This window comes from Paramormyrops kingsleyae, chromosome 4 (assembly GCF_048594095.1).
Source record: "Paramormyrops kingsleyae isolate MSU_618 chromosome 4, PKINGS_0.4, whole genome shotgun sequence".
Taxonomy (NCBI): domain Eukaryota; kingdom Metazoa; phylum Chordata; class Actinopteri; order Osteoglossiformes; family Mormyridae; genus Paramormyrops; species Paramormyrops kingsleyae.
This window is the reverse complement of record NC_132800.1, coordinates 29,825,811-29,852,273: the sequence shown is the minus strand read 5'-3', so window position 1 is coordinate 29,852,273 and position 26,463 is coordinate 29,825,811. Positions and strand designations below refer to the sequence as shown.

At 43.3% G+C, this 26,463-nt stretch overlaps 3 long non-coding RNA genes across 4 annotated transcripts; 1 reads left to right on the top strand and 2 right to left on the bottom strand.

The window, feature by feature from the left end:
* Positions 1-2,946: 2,946 nt before the first annotated feature.
* Positions 2,947-9,168, bottom strand: LOC111834202 (uncharacterized). Its single transcript, XR_002835943.2, has 3 exons — positions 8,952-9,168; positions 5,580-5,720; positions 2,947-3,891 (listed from the first exon to the last, which is right to left on the bottom strand). It is a non-coding gene; the product is annotated as an uncharacterized lncRNA (long non-coding RNA).
* Positions 3,774-11,958, top strand: LOC140588814 (uncharacterized). The gene is made up of 2 exons (XR_011990011.1): positions 3,774-3,944; positions 11,525-11,958. It is a non-coding gene; the product is annotated as an uncharacterized lncRNA (long non-coding RNA).
* Positions 11,959-15,448: 3,490 nt separating this feature from the next.
* On the bottom strand, positions 15,449-20,819 carry LOC111834200 (uncharacterized). 2 transcript variants are annotated; one of them, XR_002835940.1, is made up of 3 exons: positions 20,605-20,819; positions 16,501-16,660; positions 15,449-16,155 (listed from the first exon to the last, which is right to left on the bottom strand). It is a non-coding gene; the product is annotated as an uncharacterized lncRNA (long non-coding RNA). The 2 variants fall into 2 exon arrangements; XR_002835941.2 differs by lacking the exon at positions 20,605-20,819 and adding an exon at positions 19,137-19,252.
* Positions 20,820-26,463: the final 5,644 nt, after the last annotated feature.

Genomic DNA, 26,463 nt, shown 5'->3' with positions numbered 1-26,463 from the left:
ATACAGTACGATACTGTACATAAAATATAGCTTATGATAGTTTCGCTGCTGCATGTTGTTGGCTCGTTTATGGCGGTTTATCAGAAGCTTCCATTTGTATTTGTCATTGAGAGAAAATTACTTTCCGTTTCCCGTCATGTTTGCTGTGCACGCAGCATTAGCCTCAGGTAGCTAGCCAGAAGCAGATGGGTTACTGCAAGGTAAGATATGTTTTTTTTTGCACTTAAAGTAAAAAATAATAATAATTAAGCCTTCCATAGTTTAAAAAATTTCCATATGTTGTCATGTACAAAAAAAAAAACCGAAATGAACACCGTAAGCGGACTGCTTGATTACTATATGCGAATTATTTAAACAGTATTTGTAAAGGAATGATTCTGTCCCAAGCTTTTTATAAGTGGTTGATAACCGTGCTCACTATAAGCCTGTTAAACTGTATAAAGAAAACCAAGTTGTTTATCCACAGCTAGAAAATGAGGTTTATGTGATTTTATAACACCCATCGAACAATCTGAAGTTTATACACATTTTGAGTTCATTTTATGCAACACACACAGAGTAGTTCCCCGTATCAGCGACAGGTATGTTCCAAGACCTACCGCGGATGACCGAAACCACGGATAATGGGAAACCATCCATGGACACCATATATAATGTAATATTCATATACATTATTGTCGTGCCTATTAATTTTAAAAAAATGTACTGGTAACTAATGAGAATTATAACATGCAACAAGCATACAATCTTTGCAAATATTTGTTTAAAGGTGTTGCGAGGTACAAATGATTTTTAATTCTTGTCTATAGGGTAAAAATGAGATCTGTGTTGTTTAGTTGAAGATATGTATTTTTATGTTAAGTGAGCTTAGGCTGTGCATGGCAATTTCAGGATTCATACCAGCTGCCTAAACCTCCCAACCTTCCTAAATGACCTTGTTTGCCTCGTACTTGAGATAAAGGCCGGTAACATGTGGGATGCGTTTGGAGACGTCATGCTTAAAATTCGCAGGCATGCTACTCATGAAGAGCATCCCGCCCGAAGCCCCTCTCTCCTCTATAAAGCAGGATGCAGCTTACCGATGTAATAAATTACACAAGCCACACCTAGCCAAGTGCAGTATTCACTAAGAGAAAACGCGCTGCATGAGGGACTTACACACCTGTCAAGGAAGTACACACTCTCTGTCTGAAAGGTTTCCTTTCCTTGTCTTTTTAATGTAATTCGAAGACTGAATAAACAACACAGAATATCCTCCCATCTCTTATCGTGTTTTTGTTATGAATTGAAACTGTCAGCTAGTGCACGTTTACATACTGGGATCAAGGTCTCAGTTGAAGAGAGCAGAACTGCGTCTCGGAAATGTTTCCATGCGGTGCAGCGTCTGTTTCACGCGCACTATCATGCCGGCATGCGTGCACGCTGCACGGTTAAGCAGGAGAGAGAGAGAGACAGCGAGAGGAATAGACACCAAGATTCAAATATTCCATGCTTCTGTTAATGGCTTCCAACCTCAATGCATTTGGGTGTTTATCAGTGCCTTTCCAAAAAAAAAGGGAAAGAAGATTTAAAACCATTCCATTCATTTTGAATAAAGTCAGGTCTCCATACTGCGGAATTAAAACCCAGGGGTTACTTGACTTCCTGTAAGCACCAGCAGAGATGGGAGAGACACGGATGTTCTCAGCGCCCTCATTAGGTTGGCTGTAAATGAGGCAAGGGTATGTGACACCCTATTCGCGGTGGGAGGGGGGCGTGTGGAAGCCGTCGGGGAGATGCGTCCAGGATGTTACACAAGGGGAAGATGCAGGGAGGGGGGGGGGGGGTTAATGTTGGCAGGGGAGCAAGGTGGCTGGGAACTGCAGGAAAACAAAACAGCAATAACGGAAAGGCAATAACACTGTCAGATGCGGCAAGGTTTAATGACAATAAGGAGGTTATAAACAGCAGGCTGGCACGCACAGCCAGGGAAATGGGATTGAAGACAAATGTGCTGGTGCTTCAGTGAGGCATTTATAATGAAGGTCAGCAGACTGCGTTTAGCTGTGCAAAGAATGTGCGTCTTCTGCAATAACACCCACAATAGGAATGACGGTGACAACAGCTTATGTGTGCGTCGCTAAGGGTCTGAGAATCGTCTGTGGAATCGGTGTTCTGCAGATTTTGCTCATAATAGAAAATCACGTTACACAAACAGAAGAATCTTTTCAGATGCTGGAAAGATACCATGTCGGAAACATGGCTGAATAACCGGGCTGCAGCACTGAGTGTTCTATCAACTTGTGGGCAAGGATGAAATATTTACGTAGCCCCGAACATCGACCGTGACAGCCTCCCTGCACTGTCAGGGCAATCTGAATGTCCCAGCCATCCGGAATGAAGTCCTTTTTATCCAGCGCCATGGCAACAGACCTCCCGCTGGCTGAGACCGCCAACATCATCAACAAACCAAGAGATGTGGTCAGATTAATAAATGTCTGCTACAGCCTTTACTGGTCCCTGTGATTCTGAGAAGCGAATTGCACATCTTACAACAAATTTAACCATAACAGCTGCATGGCTCCGGTTTTTTTCAATTAAATCTTTTTTTTTTCCTGTACACATTCATTTGTAACACATACACTCTGAAGCATAAACACAAAGCTAGCATATAAAATCTTATCATTTTGAGACAAAAGAAATGTGTGTATTCCCAATACAAATATAATTGTCACATATAATTACTAATACTTGTGTAACCATTATGGATGAGTGTATCAGGTGTTTCCCGGAGTGTGTAATTTTTTAGGTTTCCTGACTGTTCGATACGAGGTGTCACTGAGAATTTAAAAGAGATGTCACTCAGTGTCCCCTGGGGAGGATTTTATGGAGCCTATTGACTGGCACAACCTTCAAATTTCTAAAGCTTTATTAGCAACAGCCATTTTTCAACACAGATGTGACATATTTTTCCTGTTTCATAAAATATTTGAGAAGTACAATAAAATTATGCATGCCGAAACAACCTTGTTGGTAAACAGCGTGTACAGGTGAGGAATCACTAAATTACCAATGTCCCATTTACCTCCCTGGAAAGCGCACATTTCATCTGAGCAGTCAAATGATGTTGGATCATTTGAATTGTACAAATTTGCATGGTACTAGGGCAATGACACACACACATACAAAGGGTTTTAATAATTCTTATCTGAAAATTCCTTTTGGATGTTGGAAATGCATCTACAAACATCAGAAGACATCTGAAGCATTTGATAAATGGTTCAAGATGGTAGTCGCCAGCTGAAGGCATATATGTTTACAATTTTGTGCAGTTTTGAGATCACACACATGCCATCCTAACAGTACAATTTAGCTTTGTAGCGTAGAATATGCTAAAATAAAATATTAGCAATGCTAACAAAATGCTTAATAAATGCAATGAGCCTAATAAATATCATGGCTTTATCCTTAAGCTGTAATACTTCATATTTGGGTTAAATATAACAATTTTATATTCTCAAAATTATAATGAAACCTGATTGTTTATTGATTTCACAACAAAGCTGTCAAATATAATATATAACACACACACACACACACACAGTCACAGTGTCTTGTTCCCAAGCGAAACTAGAGCATAGACAAGAACAAAAGGACCAGTGTCGTCTTCCCCTGCTGCCCAGGGCCAGAAATTAAGAGGGGTGGGGGCTCCAGGTCGAGAAATGCCTCTCCATGCACCGATGTTTCCGGATTGCATTCCCGAGCTGGTGTCCTTCCCCAAGCATCCCCGGATGTGGAGCCCTTCGGAGGGCTCCCCCTGGGGGAATGTCAGGTGCTCTGCCCCCTGGAGGTCGGCCGCCTGTTGCCATGGGTGACGTGTCACATGTGTCCCGGTGACACGCCTTCCTAAAACTGTGGAGAATGGAGTTAGTACACGCAGCCAGTCCCGGTCGTGAAAACAAAAGGTAGGACCACCCAAAATTGACATCTGTCTGATATTAGAAGGGAGTACGTTGTTTTTCCGGTGTGAAAAATATACCTTTTAAATATCGCTAAAATCTGTGCTAGCTATCATTTTCCTAATTTAGTTTGTTTTCTGGTGAAATGCTAAGGTACTTATATCACTTGTATGCGTGTTAAATAATGAATGATTTAATCAAGAGAGAAGCAGAGCCTCCATAAATGGCCTTTTACTGGAAAAGGACACATTTCAGATCAAACAAGCCTACAAAAAGAAAAGCGACCCTCCTTTACCCTCAGTGTCTGAAACAATGTCCTTTTAAGCATCTATTTCGATGCTCTTCAGGCATTTTGGCGCATGAACTTGTTTGACTTCTCTCTTCTCTGTTCTTTACATACAATAAACAAATTCAAGTAAGATGAGGCTCTGTGAAAAGTTCCTTTTGAAAATTCAACACAAATACTGAAAAAAGATCTGTTCAAGGACTTGAACAACAGGATAATATAATTATTACTTTGGTCTATCCGAGGGGAAAAAATATAATAGAGCTATTGCTTGACCTAAAACAAGATTCGGAAGTACAAAAGGCAGCTTAGAATTGTGGAACAATACAATCTGTAAAGTTTAATATGTCACTTCAAAACGCTTCATGGTAATGGGGTAAAGAAGGGAAAGCTGTGAGATCCCAGAACACATAAAAGCAGGTTTGCGGTGGACATAAAGACAGGATACGTCAACTGAACGGATGTCAAACCATGAGCATTATTTCATTATGGAAATACGAGCAACCCTCAAGTCCGTACAATCCCTAAATCATTGACAGAAAACACGGCCACGTCATTTTTTTTATGCAAAAACAAAAATGAGTAACATGTCATCAAGCCAGAGACCTCAAGGTAAGACAAGGCTGTAGTGCTCATGCAGGCGGCGCGGGTCACGCATGACAGCGATACACCGGTCAGGTCCTCACAGAATGTGTATGTGCTCACAGAAATGTGCTCACAGAATGGGAGATTTACTAGAATATTCACTATAATTTATATGACATAATCTGCTGTAATTTAGGAAACACTTCTAACATATTATAAGTAGGGGCATAACTTTGGGTGGAGCATTGGGGGGGGTTGAGGTCTCGACCCATTTAAGGTGGTCCAGGAGGGGTTGTATTGGCTGGTTTTGATTACTGGGGGGGGGGGGGGGGGGGGCTTACAACTCCCCCATCGCCCTCATAAGATTTATGCCCATGATTGTAATTAAATATTGTAAATGTTTGACAAATGCTTGTGTATGCTTAGTATACATTTATGTCTGCAAAATTCACATTCATCCATCCATCAATATTCTAAATGGTTATCTGGTGGCTGCGGGCCGGAACCATAGGGCACAGAGCAGCGGAACATTCTGGATGCTTTCATGGGGCACATGCAGTCACACATTATGGGCAACTTAGGGACACTGATGCTCCCAGACAATTAAATCATGTCTTTGATATTCAAGTAGCTTCAGCAGGGTTGATGGCAGCTTATGCTCATTTGGATTGTTACGTGTTAAACAGCGCAGAGCAGTCAGGTGAAAATGTCGCATTATCAGGCTTGGAGATGCAGGATAAGGGCGATAGAGGCTGCTTCTGATGACTCACCCAGTGCTATGCTCACACTTCCCCCATACAATCCCAAACAGCAGCTGTGGATTCATCTCTGCTGGATTGCTCATGAAGGCAAGTCATTCTTTACGGCTGTCAGGCGATCTTCCATGAACTCCGAAAGGAAGCTGTTCTATTCTGCTGGCAAAACACGGGCAGACTCAGACGCAGACAGACACAGGCAGACTGAGGTGCAAACAGACACAGACATAGTCAGATACAAACAGACACAGGTAGACCCAGATGCAGACAGACACAAAAGCAGACACAGACACAGCCAGACTCAGATACAGACAGTCTGGGGCAAACTCAGACGCAGACGGACACAGGCAGACTCAGACAGACACAGCCAGACTCAGACACAGACTGACTCAGATGCAGACAGACACAGGTAAGCTCAGACACAGACAGACGCAGGCGTAATCAGACACATATAGGCAAAGACAAACTGTCACAGACAGACACAAGCAGACACAAATGCAGACTCAGACGCAGACAGACACAGACATAGTCAGACACAAACAGACACAGGTAGACCCAGATGCAGACAGACCCAGACAGACCGAGATGCAAACAGACACAGACATAGTCAGACTCAGATACAGACAGTCTGGGGCAAGCTCAGACGCAGACGGACACAGGCAGACTCAGACACAGATGGACACGGGCAGACTCAGACAGACACAGGCAGACGCAGACAAACAAAGGCAGACTCAGACGCAGATGGACACAGGCAGACTCAGATAGACACAGCCAGACTCAGACGCAGACAGACAAAGGAAGATTCAGATGCAGATGGACACAGGCAGACTCAGACAGACACAGCCAGACTCAGACGCAGACAGACAAAGGCAAACTCAGATGCAGACGGACACAGGCAGACTCAGACGCCGACAAACAAAGGCAGACTCAGATGCAGATGGACACAGGCAGACTCAGACAGACAGCCAGACTCAGACGCAGACAGACAAAGGCAGACTCAGATGCAGATGGACACAGGCAGACTCAGACAGACAGCCAGACTCAGACGCAGACAGACAAAGGCAGACTCAGATGCAGATGGACACAGGCAGACTCAGACGCAGACAGACAAAGGCAGACCCAGACGCAGATGGACACAGGCAGACCCAGATGGACAGACGCATACATATATATATATATATATATATGTACACACACCATAAACAGTATATACACACTACATATATATTTACTCTACCAGTAAAGTTTTTGCACACACTGAGACATTTGCATGTCACTCACTTAATATTTACTAAAAATACACTCAATTTTCTTTGCTAACAAATAAACTTACAGTATGTTCACCATCTGAGAACCTTTAACAGCAAGAAAATGTCATTGATTCAACAAAGTAACCTCTAGCAGTTATAACAGCAGAGAAAATGTGAGGCATCCTTTCTACACGGGACATTACATACTGCTCTGTTTCATGGGATGAAACAGATAACTAGTGCATTTAAAGTTAAAGGACAGCCTAGAATCTGACTCTGCCATCACCACACAACCAGTTAATAGGATGTCAGACACGCACTGTTACATACTCTTTCCATGTTATAAAGGGAACTTGTTTTATTTTATAACTGTTCACTGAACTTTCCAATGCTTAACAAGAATAAAAAATCTGCAGTTTATGGAATAAATGGAAAATGGTAAAAACCTGTGGTGTGTAAAACCTTTTGACTGGTGGTGTGTCCATTGTTATGAAACCTGCTAAATGTTATCCAGCCGATACACATTTGCTCCGCAGCTGAACCGGTCTTGCAGATTCACCATGACTCTCCTGTCCTGCTCAGATGCAGGCGCAGTCGATCTGCATTACAGGTTGCATTACACTGGCAAACAATAAGAATAATAATAATAATTTGCCATTGACAGAGCAGTAATTTCAGGGCTGCAAACTGGGTTCTGCTTCAGCCGCTTTGGGGGTTGTCATGTGACATGCACTGAGTCGCATGTCCAGGAGACAGGGGAACAGAATCTGTCCTGAGAAAGACCGCTCCGTCAACCCCTCCCTTGCCCTGTGGTCTAGACCATAGACGTGATTTAAGAGCAAAGCACCTCATCATGTATAATTTATATGTCTTGGAAAATAATTATGTCCTGGGCATAATTCAGGAAATTTTATTGTAGATTTTAACTATATACTAACATCTATAATGTAAAAACTTTTAAATTTAATGGCTTACCTTATACAGGGAATAAAAAGTCTGCTACATCTGTGTTTCTTGAAATTAGAGCTGAAAATGAGTTTATGCAGAAAATGGATCATGTCTTTTTTCACTGAACACAGTAATGGCTTATAATATTATAAAGTTAAACCCATTAAAGCAATTTAATGAGGAAAATTGTATTGCTTGCACTAGTGACTGTGAAACTTAATTTCTGTTTGTTTTCAGAACAAAAAAAATAGTTATTGAATCTACTGTTGCTTTGAAGATTCAATATTCCATCAGCGACCTCTACTTTACACTCATGCATAACTCTGTTTTCCAATAATAATATCCTTAATCATGTTCTCCCAATGAGTAAAGAATCAGAGAAACAATCAGAGCACAGAAAACAAAGCAATTTATTTACAGGTTGAGGGTTCAGCCTGTAAATTCTTTCATTACTTATGAGCTCAGCTGGTTAAGAACAGCTGATATGCTGAAACTGGGAACTTTAAATATGGTTTATATTCATATTTTAGAGGTTCTCTCAGTGTGGAATTTATAAATACAACTACACAGAATATTTATAAGAAAATGAAATTTTATGTGTAAAAGCTTTTGTTAGAATAATAACAGTCTGCCGGCTTTTTCCTATCCCCAGGAAGGTTCCATAATCGATCTGGAACTGACTTGTGTTCAGGATTATTCAGGAATTCCCAAATATGTGAGTTTTCCACAAATCCTATTTAGCCAGAATTCTCCCTTGTGGGCATTGCTGAAATTTCACATTCTCATGTCACCATGGCTTGTCAACACAAGATGGATTCAGAATAAGAAATGATGCTAGTTATGTGGAGAACAGAAAAAAACAGGAAGGTGTCTCTCCTGGGCTCAGTGCCTGTGGGGGTGTTGGACGTAAGCGACCCCCCGCCCATCCCTGCTCTCTACGGACGGCGCACGGACACTTCTGGCACCGGTGGCGTTTCCCTAGGGCGGGCCGGCGCTGTGGCTGTCGAGCCGCTCCGCCCTTACGGGGGCTGCTGGGCACCACCCCTCCCGCCACGCATCCTGACTCAAGTCGCGCTGACAGAAATGGAGATTTGGCCGCTTCCTCCTCGTCAGGCCTGTGTCTACTGCTGAACCCCTCCATTTCCTTACAACTTTCAATCAGGGGGCTTACAGAGAGAAACACAATTACCTTTGGTGCTCTTAAGATCACGTTTCCTAGGTAATCTTGTTGTCTCTGCGCTCCCGTGCCGCCGGGCCGATTCCAAGGGAGGTAGCTGTAGGCTGTGAATGGTGTTTTGTGTTGGCAGACTGAAAGCCAACCCCGGCGTCCTTCATTATATCAAAAACTCTACAGGAGGCATTGATAGCCGGCCTCTCTGCCTGTTTGTTCCGATTGGACGTCCACCTTCCTTTGAATAAACAGACAGAGCAGTAATTGTACTTCGCAGAATTACTCCCAAGCTTCCAAAATGTATGGAATTTCCTCATAATATTACAGTGCTGGAACCAACGCAGTTTAAAGTTAGAGCCCCCCACTGTCATGCACACACTTATCCGAGTAGTAAGAGTATGTGTGCTAGGAGCAATATCAACAATTTAATAATCAAATATGAAAATTAAGAGTAACACAACCAAGATTTATAAGTGTGCCTTCCGTTCCCCAAAAAATGACTGATAACTGGCTGGACGGTTAGAAGAACATCGCTTCAGTTCCCAAACCTCTCCTCAGAGGCACCTCAGCCATTCCGTGTATTTGCTACATTTCACATCCAGCTTGATTGATTGATGGATTATGGTGTTGATTAGCCATATGAGATGGGGCAGTGGATGAGTCAAAAGATACTTGGGTATATTGGATGGTTGCTGCAAATACTGTGGTGACTTTAGGAGAGGATCTGAAATGGCTCCACTGCCACACTTCTGTCAGACATCATCGTTTTACAGCAATTTGAAGATCATTTGAAGATCATTTTCTTAGACTGCCTAAGTCTTGCACAGTACTGTATATGTATCACAATAGCATTTTACATGCATATAATATATATAATATTCTTGTGACTTCTCAAACTCAATTCTTTTCTTGTTCAACACAGTAAGTATAACAGCAGTACAGAGTCTAAGGACCCAGATCTGACTTCCTAATCTTTGGGTTTCCTTTTCTTGGCTCCTATTGGTTGAGTCGTCACCCTTGCTGTTTGCGGCCAGATACGGGATTACCACCACATAGCTGTAACAGGCCGCCCGGCCCGGCCCTGCGCTCCCATCCCCGCCTCCGAGCTGCTCGTTCCGCGGCCGCGTGGCTGTAACAGGCCGCCCGGCCCTGCGCTCCCATCCCCGCCTCCGAGCTGCTCGTTCCGTGGCCGCGTGGCTGTAACAGGCCGCCCGGCCCGGCCCTGCGCTCCCATCTCCGCCTCCGAGCTGCTCGTTCCGCGGCCGCGTGGCTGTAACAGGCCGCCCGGCCCGGCCCGGCCTGGCGCTCCTGTCCCCATCTTCTTCACTGCTTTAGCCTCTTTGAGCAAACAGGAGCCCTCAGTCTCAACAGGAAACTCTCGGCTGGTCGTTCCAATAGCATCGGGCACTGTGTGAACGTCCACCTAGACCAGTCCATCAAAAATGATCGCTGTTTATGAGCAGGTTTCATAACCAGATTACATTGCCAACCGGAATCATAGCGCCCATGGCTGTGATTTAAATGGCAGATTGGATGTGTATGTAAAATTAATAAACTACAGCATGGCCCCTGCTGGCCGGCCGTGTTGCAGGTTGCTTGGCAAAGATTTATATTTCGGTCGGCGGTACCATAAAACCGAAATGGTCGTGGGCCGAATAGAGACCCAATAACTTCAGATGTCTAAATGGGTAAAAGGTTCCCTCTAATGAATCGGCCTGAATTTATCACTTGACGGCGTCAGGGGGACGGAGTTTGAGCCCTGTGCATTTTCTCACTGCGGCGTTCGTGGTCTCCCGGGCGTGTGCACGTGCGTGTGCACGGCGAAGTCGCGAGAGAGGCCGGCCTTTTCGGTTCCCTCTCTTTCACTCCGCCGTCGACTGTAATGGGCTGAATTTCAATGTTTTCATCTCCAGCCTGAGTGTAATCAATTTCGACTGCGGGGAAAGCAATTAGATGCAAATAAGCCATAGTTGTCACTTCAGTGAGCTGCAAGGCCCATCCTGCTTCACGCGCCCCCCTTTATCGATTATTGTGACTGATTGTATTAAGCAGGAATTAATGTGTCCTCAGTGAAGTTTATTGTCAGTCAGGCACTTACATTCGGCTATAAAAACATAATGGGTATGGAAATACTTATAAAAATCAAATAGCCATAGAAAATATGATTCTCCTCATAGATTATCCTTTGATTATACACAGACATAAAGGAATATGAACTCCCCCACAATGGGCCAATAGGATGACGGCTTGTGTTTTTTAAATCGGCCAATTGAAATGTGTGGGCCCCTGTCACTACGATTCTAATCACGACTCTTATCTTGAGCGACGGCAGGCTGTCGTGGCACAGGCCACGTTTAATCTCCTATCGGAGCATCTTTTTATCGTTTTGCTTGCTACAGAAGATGTGAGAAGCTAATTGGGGGGAATTAAACCCCACTCCAGCGCGTCTGGGGCTGGGGCTGACCGCCTGGTGAGCAAGTCCTTGGGAGCTCCCCGAGGTGCCCACGAGCCCCCCTGTTTAGCTACAGGAAATGTGAGCCTTGATCTGCTTCTGTTTGGGTTTGTTTTGATTTGAATCTCCCCTCCCACAGGCCGAGCCGCGCTGGAGACACCTCCAGCGACCGGAGACACCTCCAGCGACCGGAGACTGCAGAACATGCATCCACCAATGCATTCAGCCCCTTTTGCCCTGCACAACCACTCCCCCCCCCCCTTTGCTGTCCTATCGGCGGGTGAATAGACACTAATTGTGGGCCATCTCCACAGTTTAGGGTGCGTTTAAATTTGATGAAAACGAGTATAAATCTATTGAAATGTGATTAGCCTCTAAAAGCGTTCTACAGTTCCCCGGGATCCAATCCGTGTCAATCAAGCGTGGTAAATTGGATTCCTGAACGGGAGACTCCCATGGGCGAGCCCGAATCTGTCTGGATCAGACGCATCGACTTTTCCATGCTCTTCGCTTACCAGACTCTGTTAGCTCTTTAGTCAACCAATAAAGCCATAATATATATTGACTAATTCATTACCATGTATGTTTGTCTGTCTTTATCTCGTACTGTCTTTAAAGCAGGCAGCTTATGGTCTGTCACACTGGGGCTGTGACAGGTTGTGGACCAAAGACAGTGATTCCCGATCGTCTGGATCATTCAAGGCTCAGCAGAAATTAGTTACATTTATTAAACATGGGAATACTGTGGTTTACGCTCGCTGAAGTTTAATGCAACTTTAGAGCTACGTGTAACTTTAGAGAATACAAATTTATAGGACCGTGAGGTGATTCTGTGCAATTCTAACACAGATTTCACCCTTGCACTGGGTACGACTTGTTTGGCAATTGATGATCTCCCGTATTTAGGGCTTACATGCAAGCTGATCAGTTAGCTAATTTGAGCTCGATTACCTAGGTCAAGGTCAGAAGCTCAACCAAACCAAGTATTAGAAGAATCCATTTTCTTAACCCTGCCACTAACTCTGTTATTTCTTTATCGGTTAACCTTTAATTAAATTTGATATAAAACATGGCATAAAGTAAAAATTCTGCATGTTTTTTAAAAATATTTTTTAATATGTTTACGGCATACTTTTTATTTTATCTCATCTTTAACATGTCATATTACTTACCAAAAAAGGTTATGAGCATCTTGGCAACAAACAGTACAGCCAAACGAATAACAACTAAATGACCACCAAATGACAGCCAAACGAATAACAACCAAATGACAGCCAAATGAATAACATCCAAATGACAGCCAAACAAATAACGACTAAATGACAGCCAAACAAATAACATCCAAATGACAGGCAAACTAATAACAACCAAATGACAGCCAAACAAATAACCAAATGACAGCCAAACAAATGACTAAATGACAGCCAAACGAATAACAACCAAATGACAGTCAAATGAACAACATCCAAATGACAGCCAAACAAATAACGACTAAATGACAGCCAAACGAATAACAACCAAATGACAGCCAAACGAATAACAACCAAATGACAGCCAAACGAATAACATCCAAATGACAGGCAAACTAATAACAACCAAATGACAGCCAAACGAATAACATCCAAATGACAGGCAAACTAATAACAACCAAATGACAGCCAAACAAATAACACAACCAAACCATTATACAGCCGTGTGACACCTGTCCACAGAAACAGGACGGGCGTCCGGAATTAGTTGAATTCTAGGTAGCCCCAACTGTCCCAAATTCATATCATTAGCCTTATAAAATGACCTCCGGCCCGTCCTGGGGAGATTGCACCTGTCCATTTTCTATTAGAAAAAGTATCAGAGCGCACAGCTGGAGGGTAAGCAGCATAGCCCCAACCTATCGCAGGAACTGTCAGCTTAATCTATCGCCAGTTCACTGGCTATGCTCCAGTGCGCTATCTGTCTTAGCATATTGATTTCTGAGCTGTCTTATTGGTTCCTAACATAATTATACCAGGAGTAGGTCTCTTAGTACAGCTAATACGTTTAAACCATGGCATCTTGGGAAGCTTATATTCTTGTCATTTATTCAGACTGAAGATTTGCCAGGTTAAAGCCTGTTAAATATAGTGAATGTGGGGCTTTCCTTTAATGAAAAAGGGATTAGTGACCCTCAGACTTAGTGTTTCTGAAAATCGATACGTTAAAAACAAACAAGGCCAACGATGCGTCCATAAAATTCATTAAAACTCAGTTGCAAAAATGCAACTGAGTCTCTTGAAAAATTACCGATTAAATTGGCAATTTTGATAGGCTATCGACTTTTCGTGCTGGTGCTGGTGGCTGAAGTGCATATACTGTACAGTTATTTGGATGTGGAGAAATTATGAATTTTCCCTCGATTTTCAGTGACCTGTCTGCTTTGGTTAGCAAACCACAGAGAGTGTAGTAAGAAATACAAAATTCTGTCATTTTCCGGCATTTTGCTTGCTCTCTTGCATCTCTCCATTAAAAACACAGAGAAGGGGGATATTTTAGACATTATTTCACGGCCAACTGTATCATTTTGCGTACATATTACAACCACTTTAGTTAACAGACGGCCTCCTTTAAATGCCAATACTGAGTAAAACCCAGCGGCTTAATCTACCCCTTGTAAAAACAGATAGGTGGGAATCCTCTGGTTTTCACAGATCCCATCCGTGAAAATGGCACAAGCTCTGGCATTTTCCCAGCAGCCTTTGGGGCGAGGGCCCAGAGGGATGCAGAGTGAACACCATCACAGACTCTGCAGAGTGACACCACAGTCACTTCAGAGTCACTTTAGAGTCAGTTTTTCATTGTACATACAGAATTTCCATCCGTCTGTGTTCTGTACCTGTTTGTCCTATATAGGGTCACAGGGGTCAGGATCCTATTCTGGAAGCTACGGGCACAAGGCAGGGAATAACCCAGGAAGGGGTGCCAATCCATCACAGGGCACAAGGCAGGGAATAACCCAGGAAGGGGTGCCAATCCATCACAGGGCACAAGGCAGGGAATAACCCAGGAAGGGGTGCCAATCCATCACAGGGCACACTCATCATTCGCACCGAAGTACTTCAGATACGCATGCTGATTTAACCGACTACACCACACTGAACCGAACCGTGATTCCATTTGTGATCACTGTAGTGCGACCACAGCGAGCCAAAGCGATAAAGGTGCATTCGTGTTAACACATGCCAAGCCAGAACTTCAAAGCAGAAATATATATACTTTTTACAATCCCTAGGTTCAAACATTACTTACAAGAAACAATGTTATGAGAGCGAATTATATTGTTTTGCAACAGTCCAGAATGTGAATGATTATTTGGATCCTGCTGTCCTGTGCCATCGACCACCCCCCCACCCCCCGCCCCCACTGGCATGGAAGCTTCATGCATCACTCCTCTTAATACAAGCACTTGTACATGATAAACAATATATAATTGCTGCAAAAGGAAATAAAATGGAGAGCACACACTGTGTTCATGTTCACGTTGCCTGAATAGTCAGATTCCAAGATTATTACCCCCCTCTGAAGTAATTATTTTAACACTAACCAAACCCTTTATTTTAACCAATTCCTTTATTTATTCCTTTATTTACCTACAGTGGTTCATTTCTAGCAGGAGTAACGGTGTCAAAGCTTTTCGTAAGTTGTTATTCAGCATCATTTTAAGGGTTTACGCAAGTACAAAGAACTAGGATGCTGGGAGTTCGCACGCTACGCTGCTGCGCGGCGGGAGTAGCGGCCAGAAGTCGTACTAGGCGGAATTGGCGCGCAGAAAAAAAAATTATGTTGCGGACAGGAAACGGGAGCCCAAGGAACATAATTTGGACTTACAGTCCTCTTCGTTCGTATGTCTGAAAGTTCATAAGTTGAAAGTTTGTAAGTTCGGAGAATCTGTATAAAAATTATTCAAAGAAATAATTTGAACAATATGCAAAAAATGTTATTTTCCCTCCCATAATGCATTCTGGGGAAAACTTAGAAAAAACAATATTTTTTATTAGATTATACATCTTTAAGATACATTATGCCCATAACAGGAAGTAACACTTTGCAGCAGAGTAATGCAATAATAGCCCAATTGGCCCAATGTTCCAACACTTACCAACAATAAATTTGTCTCAGTGCAATAAAAAGATACAGACACGCCATTATTAGATTTGTTATGCTACCTGAAAATAGATATGATTCATGTGCATAATATGCCTATCGTGCACAAACAAGATGGTTCTGGAAACATCCGGCTGATGGAGATAGGGGAACATCCATCAGGCTTAAAGAGGACAATGTGAATACCAGCGGGTTATCAAAATAGCGCATTCCAATTTTATTTGGCATTTCTCTTGGCGATCCTTCCTACACGCCATCTTCCCCAAGCCGGATGCTCCTGTAATGTAGGACTCAATCCCACATTATGAAGGGGGTATTTTTGACCAGGAAGGATTGATGTCTCCGTCCTCCAAAGGTGTTAAAAGAGGAGGTCTCTCCTCTGCTGTGTTTCCGGCAGGCTACAGGATATCGAAATACCTCCCTGCAGGCCTTCCCTGAAGCTCGCTGTGACAGCAACGTGGCGGTGTCCCCCATCGAGGTCACACCCTAACTTTGGGGTTCCCCCTATTCATGACTAATCACCTTCGTTATGCAGGGACCGGAGCCAGCAGGTCTGTTTACCAATCCTCCTCCAGCTCGAACCCTTTGCCGCTTCTTTCCGAGGGGCTTCTCTCCTGCTTCACTGTCCCTGGGCTGTAATTCAATATGACGAATGAGCCGCCCAGATAATTCCAAACAGGTCTTGAAGGAACAGGGATCGCGAGCTCTCATGTACTCAAGCTACTAACTGGTTTAATTACAAAATTAATATAAAGGGAAGTCCCTAACCCTTCAAGGCCCCCCCACGCTTCGAAAATGGGGGCAGTTGGATTATGTCCAGGATTCCCTCTGCCCTGCACATTCATATCTAATAAGCCTCTCAGAAACCACAATAGACGTGTCTGCAACTGGGACGAGCCGCAGTCTGTCTACGGGATTCAGATGTCTGAAAATAATGGCTTTATCTTAGCTGTATTCGGCTTTCTTGCCGGCCCGCACCTTGAAAGGAGGATTGAGGTGATTTCTGCTGCGGGGGTCACTTTCATTTCCCTGCTGAAGCCGACCCAGGAATGAGCTGGTGACGGGGATGCAGTGCGGCACGTGGGACACCCCGCCTTCAGGAAGCAGCCCCAGTGGAAACGCCGACAGCTCGCTGAAACTAGCATCCGCAAACACACAAGCAGAAACTCAGTGGTGTGGCAAGATAAATACATTAAATAAAAAACGCCTCATCTGATAGTTATGCAAGCTACCGGCCACTGCGAAATGAACAGTTTTGTTATTAACTGTGTAAATCATGTTTCAGCGTGCAGTGTGCCGTTGTCTGCTTATGCTGGTACACCCTACACCACGTGTATTGTTGAGGTACGAGGGAGACTTCAGGATCAAGTTCCTCTAATGGCTTCAGAACTAACATCCACATAATGGAAGAACAGTATGTGACCACTGAGGACGCTGTCTTGTGTTATCCAATCAGGAAGAAGGCCGGGCCATTCCCTCTGAAGCTGGGATCACTTGAGTAAGTTCTGTCATTTCAGACCTGCCACTTTGCTGCTCTCCAATCAGGGCTTGTTGGAATCCATTTACTCTGTTTCTCAGGGAACGGGCTGCAGAGTTGGAGAATATCTGTGATATTATTAAACCAGTGTTTCCCAAATCCGGTCCTCGGGGACCTGCAGACAGTCCATGTTTTTGCTGCCTCCCAGCTCCCTCCAGGGAGGGAGCAAAAATGTGGACTGTCTGGTAGGACCCTTGGAGGAAGCAAAAACACGGACCGACGGTGGGTCCCCAAGAACCGGATTGGGAAGCACTGTATTAAATGATCTGGGGGTTGAACCCAAAAGGGATTTTGTTACCACTCGCCATTGGAAAGGATGAAAGCAGGCGGATCTCCGGCTGGCCTGCAGTCAGCGGTCTGGGGTCTCATTGTGTCCAGCCCTGCCTGGGACAATGAGGGCCTCAAAGCCAATTAGTAAAGCCTATTTACATTCTTTGGGGAGCACATCAGCTGCAGACACAATTAAATCCCATTCAGTGCTTCATTTTCTGATATATAAAGGTCTTCTGGACCTATTGTTTGCATAATGAATTTTATTTTTCCAAAGTAATATTAAGACAAAGAAGCAGGACCCACACATATGTTCCACTGAACGATGCACATGAGAGTTGCAGTGCAAATGTCTGATTTGAAGTATCTTACATTTCTAACATCCTATAAAGTATATAACAAACGACTAGAAAGATCTTTATCTTCTCTTATTCAGCTTTCGGTGTATTTCCCATGAACCTATGACATTTATTGTTATTATTTTTAAACCATTGTCACGTGGATTGTTTGTGAACAGTTATTATTCACCAAAATTGTATATAGTGTAACAATTGCTGATGTAGAAGTAGTGTAAAGTGCATCTTTTCTCAAATGTTTTTGTGAATCTTTTTTTTTTTTTTGCTGAACAACTTAATCTAAACCAGTAATTTGGAAATTCAACAAATAAATAAAACATGATTGTATCTGCTAATTAGTTACCGGAAAGCTGCAGCTTGCGGTCTTTTGCAATTTATTAAACCAATAAAATGATACAACTTCCTAGCAGCTATTAAGGAAGCAACAAGATACCTTAAAGCCGTAATCATGTGACTGCCAGAGTATCTTCATTTGGAGCTAATGATAAACACATATCAAGGAGAGTTTATTGCCACTGAAATTGGTGTCTTAATATAACAGTAAAGCTATTCTATTTAATTGCAATTGGACTATGCATTGTATTAACACAAATAAATTATTACTCTAGAATTACACCCTCAGCAGCACTAACTCTGCCAATACACAGACACATCAAGCCCCTTTCAGATATTAAAGCGTAAAACCAAGAGCCAGTACATCTTAAATATGCAGCTATTTTGTCACACAAGTTCTGTTAATTTTTTTCTGAATATAATGAGAGCAATTAAATTATAAATTGAATTTAAATCAACTTGCCTTCTGGCAAACACAACTAGTTCTGTGATATATAAAGTGTGCGTTTCTCTCAGCTGTTTGCATTTATGAAAGGATGAATACAATTATTGCGGACCCTGTCCGGAATCTATCCTTTGAATCTAATTTGATGATAAGAATTGGCTTAAATATGATGAAACAGCAAGTGGGTGGGGGACCTTAGCCAGCAAATACAATGACTGTAAATTGTAAATTTACCAGCAGACAAAGTGGATATGTGATATATTTTCCATTGCTGTGGGGGGATAATATCTCAGTCAGATTTATGGGGGCGTTCCCTGCATGGATGATTGAATGCACAGAACTTTTTTTTTTTGTTTATATACTTACAAGCACATTCTACTGCTACAGGCAGTAAAATGGATTATGAGAAAGACTATATATGCATAGATATATATGTTCGTCATATGCATAACGTAACTTGATTGTCCAGGCTAGAGCTAAATTGTGTTTACTTTACAATTAGGTTACATGCTTACAGTAAAAAACATTATGCACATTTTAATTATAGAAAAACTATTGAATAACAGTGAACATGAGCTAAATTAGTTCAGTACGTGTATAAATAATGTGTAATTCTGCTTATGTCACGGTTTGGACTGGGGGCACACAGAATACTGTGATTAGGGGTCCTTACGGAAAAGGCCGGGTCCTTTCCAGCGACGAAGGGAGCTTTTAATGCTCATAACGCCTGGGGAAGATCAGCAGTGTAGCTGGGGAGACGCGAGGCATGAAGATCTAAGCAGATACTGCTCTCACATAACAAAGTTAGCTGCATACATTCAGAGAAGGTTAAGTAAATACAAACACCTCATAAATAAGACGTAAAACAATTAGATCTGGTTCATCATGATTGTTTGCCCTTGAAGCAGTAAAAATTCCAGTACAGATTAGATTAAAATCTACTAAAGGCTTCATCTAAGCTAAAATCCACCTGAGCTCATTAATATGCAAACTGCCCCTTTGTAATTATTACAGTTACTCTGGAGGATGGCCTGGTTTTCCGGACCCCTTACAGATTGGGGTCAGGTTATACATTTTAAGGGCGAGACTCTGCCCCCGCTTTTGGTGTGGGGGTCCCAGGGGTGAATCAAAGGGAATACATTTGCTTGATTGTGAGTCTCACATCAACCAGGCCAGTGATGAGGGGGGGGGGGGGGACGCCTGGCTTTGGGGGGGGGGGGGGGGGACACGCCTGGCTTGGGGGGGGGGCATCAGTTTCTGAAATGAAGGGGGGGCAGGGAACCACGCGGTGCAGGAGAAATAAAGGCATTGTTGCCGGATATCCTGCAGTCGCGCTACGGAATGGGGCGACGTGTCACGGATGCGGCCTGCAAATTAAGCCCAGCGCCACAGAGCAAATGCGCCATGTGTTGTATCTGAGTCCCCGTCGCTGTTCCGAGGAACGTCTGTGACAGCTCCGGCATTCAAAGGCAGGAATATTAAACAGGCAGAAGAAAGCCATGGCGGACTCGAAAGAATCCCTTCAACTCCCCTGAATCGTTCCTGCGCTGTGAGAAATTGCCTTTGGTTCAGTTCCATCTAATTGGCTTATTGTCTTTCAGTAACCAATGACAAGCAAGGTGGTTGGAAGCAAGCTTTCATCAGAGGTTACTCTAAAAAAGACCTAATTCAGATATCAGGAAGAGCAGATGGGGGCACCTCCAAAACGGAAGGTATCTCTGGAGGGTTCATTAAGTGACTGTCGTCCCTGTTGTCGGGGTCACAAGTTAAACGTTGCGCTAACCTCCCCTCTCAAACCCGACAGCCAACTGGCGGCACCACGCCACGCGACGTATAGCACTGCCACGCGCATGCAGCCGACGCAGAACCTATCCAGTTCGATTCGCCAATTCAATTAAGGCCCTCTGTGAACTAACCCCGGATAATCATATTAGACATTGCAGTGCGAAGCAGTAGGTAACGCTTTTCTGATGGATGACAGTGTCTCTCATCCTTAGTGCTTTTTTTGCACTGCAAACACACTATTTACTTCTTATCTCCCTTTACTTTGTGCATCTCATAAGCTAAAACGTCATATTTCAGCTTTACCGACGCAGCACGGTTTTGCTGTATAAAGCAACCGGACGTAAAAAAACACGTACCTACGCCACCTAGACTTCCACATTCCTTGACAAAGCCCATATTTCATGATCGGTAAGACATGACGATTGTTTCGGCATTTTGTCTGCGTAGCTAATTAATAGAGAGAGACTGAGTGCCGACAGCGGATGCCGCTTCCGGGAATTTGAGGAAGTGATTCGCGAGGCCACCTGATCTTTTGACCGTCAGTCGTCGCAATCGTAGAGACTGAGGTTTCTTTTCTGATACCAGGTGGCTGCGTCTGCATCCTCTGCAGCGGGTGGGGCTTTGAATAGACGCATCCACACGCCGCTGGGAGGGAAAGGTGCGATGCTGGCAGCGTGACGGCACAAATGAAGGCGAGGCTGGTCCTCTGGGGTTTATAACAACACCGCTAATTATACAACGTAGTCAACAGATTTTTTATTTTTTTTTAAACCAGATGACTCAATCAATAATTCACAAATCTTTAAAGCAGCATTATTCATAAGAACAGGTCCTCGATTGCTTGGTCATTTTCATTGATGAGCCGCTGCCTTCAGGCGTTTCTCGCTCCTCTCTGGTTGCGATTCAAAGCGACATCACTGGGACGCCCCCCCCCAAGAGTTTTTCCGCCCGCTTAATACATGCCGATGTCTTCCTGTGACTGTCCCTGCCAAACGTCTAGTCAGAAGCGCATGTAGAAATTCGTGCAAGAGACACCGGGATTTGCCAAAAGATGAGGGAGAGAGGTGTTAACTTCCTGGTGGAACAAACTAATGCTGATAATTCTTTGTCATAAATTCACGAGGAATCCATAAATCAATCCAGGGCAGCAAACGCTGCTGTCCCACATATTATCTGCTGCTTTGTGAAGAGGCAATTACAAATGTTTGTGTCTTTTATATCGTGCTAAAAATATAGAAATAAACACACCACCATGCATCTATAGTGGAAATTACAGACTGCAGAAGTCATATATTACAAACGTAAAAACTGTTGAAGAATTGCAGTGGCATGTACTGTCTGCATTCGCTGAAAAATAGTCCTGTACTTCAATCCATTAGTATTTTGATAAGTATATACCACACACTACATGGTTTCAATCAATTAAAGGCCAAACTAAAGTTATCCTTTATCTTTCCCTTTTAAAATACATTAAGCAATCTTTGCATGGGCCTAACTTCCCGCAGGCAAACTGCTATTAATGTCAGCAAACAATTTTTCACATTTGAGAGATGGATCCTTAATGCATGCTGACATTGTACTATTATTTCTATGTGTCCACTTAAAAACAAAGGTTATAAAAACATCTTACGTTTCCATCAATTTTTAGCGTGCATTCTTCCTGGTGCTTGAGTATATATATAAATATTTTTGAATCGAATGATTTATAATTGAAATATTCCACTTCTCATTGTGCTGGTGGAAGAGGAACATTTTGCACAATGAAACACTCACATGTTAAGCGGCGAGACGTTACATGCTGAGGGCTGCAGCAGATACCACAGAATGGAAGTTTTACGATTGTGTCACTCGATGTCAGATTCTGTGTATAACTTGCGAACCTTAAAGGCGTATTTAGCGTCCTTACGGTAACCGTTTAACGTTAGCGAGCTGCTTCTGTACGGCTTTGTGTGGTCTTAATGACCAAGGCTGCCCTCCCACGGTTAGTGGCTGTTCCCCTGAATGCTGGGGGCGGGGACTTGTAGCTGAGCAGGGGCTTCTGGGTCACGGCTCCGCATATGGTAGGCTGGGCCCACTCAATTAGCCATCCATCATCTTCCTGTGTCAAGCCTTTGCTATTTAAGTGGCTGGCTTGGTGTCATAAAGCAGCTCACATTTGTTCGGGCCGGATGAATGAGACGCTAAAAGCTGCACTGTTTTTTGTAATTGCTTTGCGTTTGAAGGCGATGGGAAAGCCTCCACTGCACTGAGCACGCCACAGGCTAATGAACGCGACCTACTGCACCACTCAAATGGACTGTGAGATAAAAATCCAGTGATCTAGGTCATTAGGTGAAATAATTTGCAGTTAATGATAGGCTTCTATAAATCTATGGACTGTTGGGTAAACAGCATTATGAATTCAGGTCTGAAAATAGCTGAAGTCACATTTCGTTAACTGTAGCCGGTCAGATCAGGCCCACCTGGAGTTTTACACTTAATAAAAGGAATTCATTTACTCCATTATGTATTTGTGTTAAGCTACAGTCTGTGTATTTTACAATACAATACAATACATACAATGCATTTGTTTTTCATATAGCGCCTTTCACAACAAAGTGCTTTACAGGGTTGTGTTGTGATACATAAAACATAATTACAGAGAGATACAGAATGGGAAAAAGGAAGGAAAGAAATTGAATAAAGAAAGCCAGAAGACAACGGAGGAGAGGAACCAAAAACTCCCAAGTAGGGAGAAAAAAAACCTTTGGGGGTCCAAGGTCACCTGGCCGCCCACATACCCCCCCCAACCCCCCCCCCAGGCACTAACATTACTGAAAACAGAAAAGAGTGGACATGCTTGCTAAAAGGGAGGTATAAAAGGGAGGTATTTTACTTGACAAAGACAAAGTATAATTTCATTTTGTTATTAGCCTAAAGTATTTTTTCACTTTTGCACACACACATTTTAATATGTTGCAAAATTAAGGTCACATATATAAAAACATATAATATCCATCCATCCATTCCTTCATCCCTCTGTCCGTCTTCCAAGCCAGTAATTCAGCACAGGGTTCTGGTATATGTAAATGCAGAATGTACAGGACTCAAACAAACAAACATGCCGGACGTGAGCAAATAAAAACGTACATAGGCTGTGTTTAAAAAAAGATGTGTATTCATCATTAATAAGTACCTCATTTCTGTGGTAGAATCACAGTAGCCTGAGTCAGCTCAGAAGTAATTGAATGTAGAAATACTGTGTTTTTTCACTCTAATACATTGTGTGTCCGAGCTGAACTGAACCATGTTCAGTCTGCATCTGCTCCACAAGTCACAGGATGATTAAATGCTGCCGAATGATGGTAGGTCTTTATTAACCAGGCCTAAAATGATACTGATAGCTCTAACTAGCCTGGCCTTTTGTAATGCTCAGTGTGGTATTTAAACGTGAACCTGTTTTGAGTCTTTTATCCAGAAATGCATTCTTGGTAACCAAAGTTAAATATCAGAGGCTGTATCTTTCAGGTTTCTGAAAAGTGGAGAGGACACCTTCAAAGCACAGCGTGAGACCCACTGCTGTTCAGGTTTCTTTGCTGTGAGCACATGTCCTCTTCTTTCACTACTTTTAATTCATTTTTTATCTCCCACTTGTCACTGAGCCTCAGGCCCTGACTGTATCCTTCTTGTGTTTGACCATGCTGAGTTTTTAACATCTCTGCAAGTCAAACCCCCATTTGTTTTATTTGCCTCCACCTATGCCCCCGTTTTCTCCGACGATCTACGCCTCACGCAGTCTGGCATAGATTTCACCAGAAAGTTTGCTTTTCCAGCCATAATCCAGTACAGGTTTTCAGAGAGCCTGTGGCCTTTCCCAGCATGCATGCATGGGTCACCAAGGCAGCAAGATGCCTGGATGGGGATATCAGCCCATTGCAGCGCATGCGCATACATGCGACACCAATGCAGCAGGACGCCTGTGTGGGTACCAGCCCATCACAGTGCAGTATCATGCATGGGGCATCAACACAGGAGGACTCCCAGGTGGAGATACCAACCCATCGCAGAGCATGCGCATGCATGAAGCACCAATGCAGCAGGATGCTTGGGTGGGGGTACTAGCCCTGGGAGAATAAGGCAACTACTAATTATTTTTAGAAAATTGTTTTACTGGATATTTCCCTGGTTTTTAAATTCCTCATTAAGAAAGAAAGTGGTGGTCTGTTTGTCTGCGAGATGTAAGAGGTGCAATTATTTCTAGTAGCTTACAGCCGGAGCTCCTGCTTTGTAGTCATAATGGTTTTCAAGCAGCGATATGGTGAAAGTAGAACATGCCATCTCTGGCCTCTGGATGGCTGACAGGATGCTGAGAAAGACGGGTTTCCGACCGACCAATCAGAAAGACGGGTTTCCGACCGACCAATCAGAAAGACGGGTTTCCGACCGACCAATCAGACCGGGGTGATGGTGGGTAGCCAGGAGGCCAAAGCCCGAGCAGCTTGTTCAGCTAATGTCAGGAATCACTTGGCACACAGACTAGCAACTGCTGCAACGAGCATAATTCTGAGTTACATTTTAACTTGGAAGTCGGAATTTCCAACTTCCTAGTCGCAAGTTTCAATTGGAACGCCCCCTGAAATCAAAATTCCGACTTGGAAAGTCTCAGGAACCTCTGCAATTCCAACCTCAGAATTCAAGATGGCTGCACCCTTCGTCAACAGAAGTGAAGGCTGTAGTTATATACTGTTTATTAACACTTATGTCTTAATTGTGGCTCATTAAATCGGTTGTACACAAAGAACTGTCCAACCATCTGTAGCCATGTTGTGATGGTGTTTGTATGTGCAAAATACCACGTAATGAGCTGTTATCGATTGACATTGCTAACAAACGCTAACAGTTGGCATTGCTAAATGGCTTTCCGACTTTTTATATTGACTGGAGTCATCCCTCATTTACTTCATTTCTAAAACACTAAAATTGGTTATTGTTAAAAGTACTATATGTTAAATCCATGAAATGTCTCCTGATCAGCCCTAAAATAAGGTCTAAACTAGACATCTGACCAGTGGTTGACACACATACACACACACAGTTTTGTAATTATATCTTTGTGGGGACTCTCCATTCATTTTTGGCATTTCTACTAATTTGATTGCATTTCCCCATAACATTTGGTCCCCGCAATGTAATATAAACATAATCTACACACACACACACACATTTTTGAGATATATATATATGCACGCACACACACACACACACACACACACACACATATATATATATACATACATTTTGAAAAATCATTTTAAACAGTCTTTTTACGATGCTTTCACATTTCAGTAACGATCGTCTTTGAAATGGTGCAATTAAGATGCGAAAGGTTGCTTGTTTGCACTCTCTGCAAACGCGGCTGCTCCATCCTCCACGCACCCGAGCGTGTGCAGCAGACGGCGACGCTGCCGGCTGTCTGCCCATCGTTTCATATGTACTCATGACAAATTCAGCAAGCCGAGAAATTTGGATGAAAGACCACGGAACAGGCTGTCATTCTGAGCGGTATGGGCGCTCAGGTATTCTCTGTGTGGGAGTTCGCAAAGCGCCGGCGCGCAGGGGAGCCCGAACCGCGCCACGGAGGACAAAGGAGCCCCGAGCAGACGCGGGGCAGCCTGCCGTCCTCCGCCGCCCCGGCGCCAGCCCCCCCTTCAGCCTCCCTAAGAACCGTCCTCTCCTTCTATAATTTGCTGCATGTCTAAAGATAGGCTCATGTCCAGCAGTGCAATTCGCGGCAACTTTAATCATTCAATACACGTAATTCAGACTTCGCTAATCAGTGTTTCCGCCTGCTATTATTTGCATGTCTAATTGCTTTAGTCACCCCAATATAATGCGTAATCCCTCCTTTTCAGCGCTCCGTCTTTAATAATAAAATAATTATACTGTGAGGTGTAGCGCCCGTGAGATGTTAACCAGCGACATGCCAGAGATTATTAAACTGATTACTTTTAAACTGATAAATCCCTGCATATCATATCTTCGGCTCCCCCATCGCAGAGTCTGACGAGGTTAAGCAAACATATTAACAAATTTCCCTTTGCAGCTCGCAGGCTGCATATCTGATAAAATGCTAATAAGGTAATCGGCCTGTGTCTAACTATTTCTCCCACGTAGTTCATTTTAATTTAGTTCATATCAAATCCCCTTGCTATTACTGGCTTGATTGATGCACTATA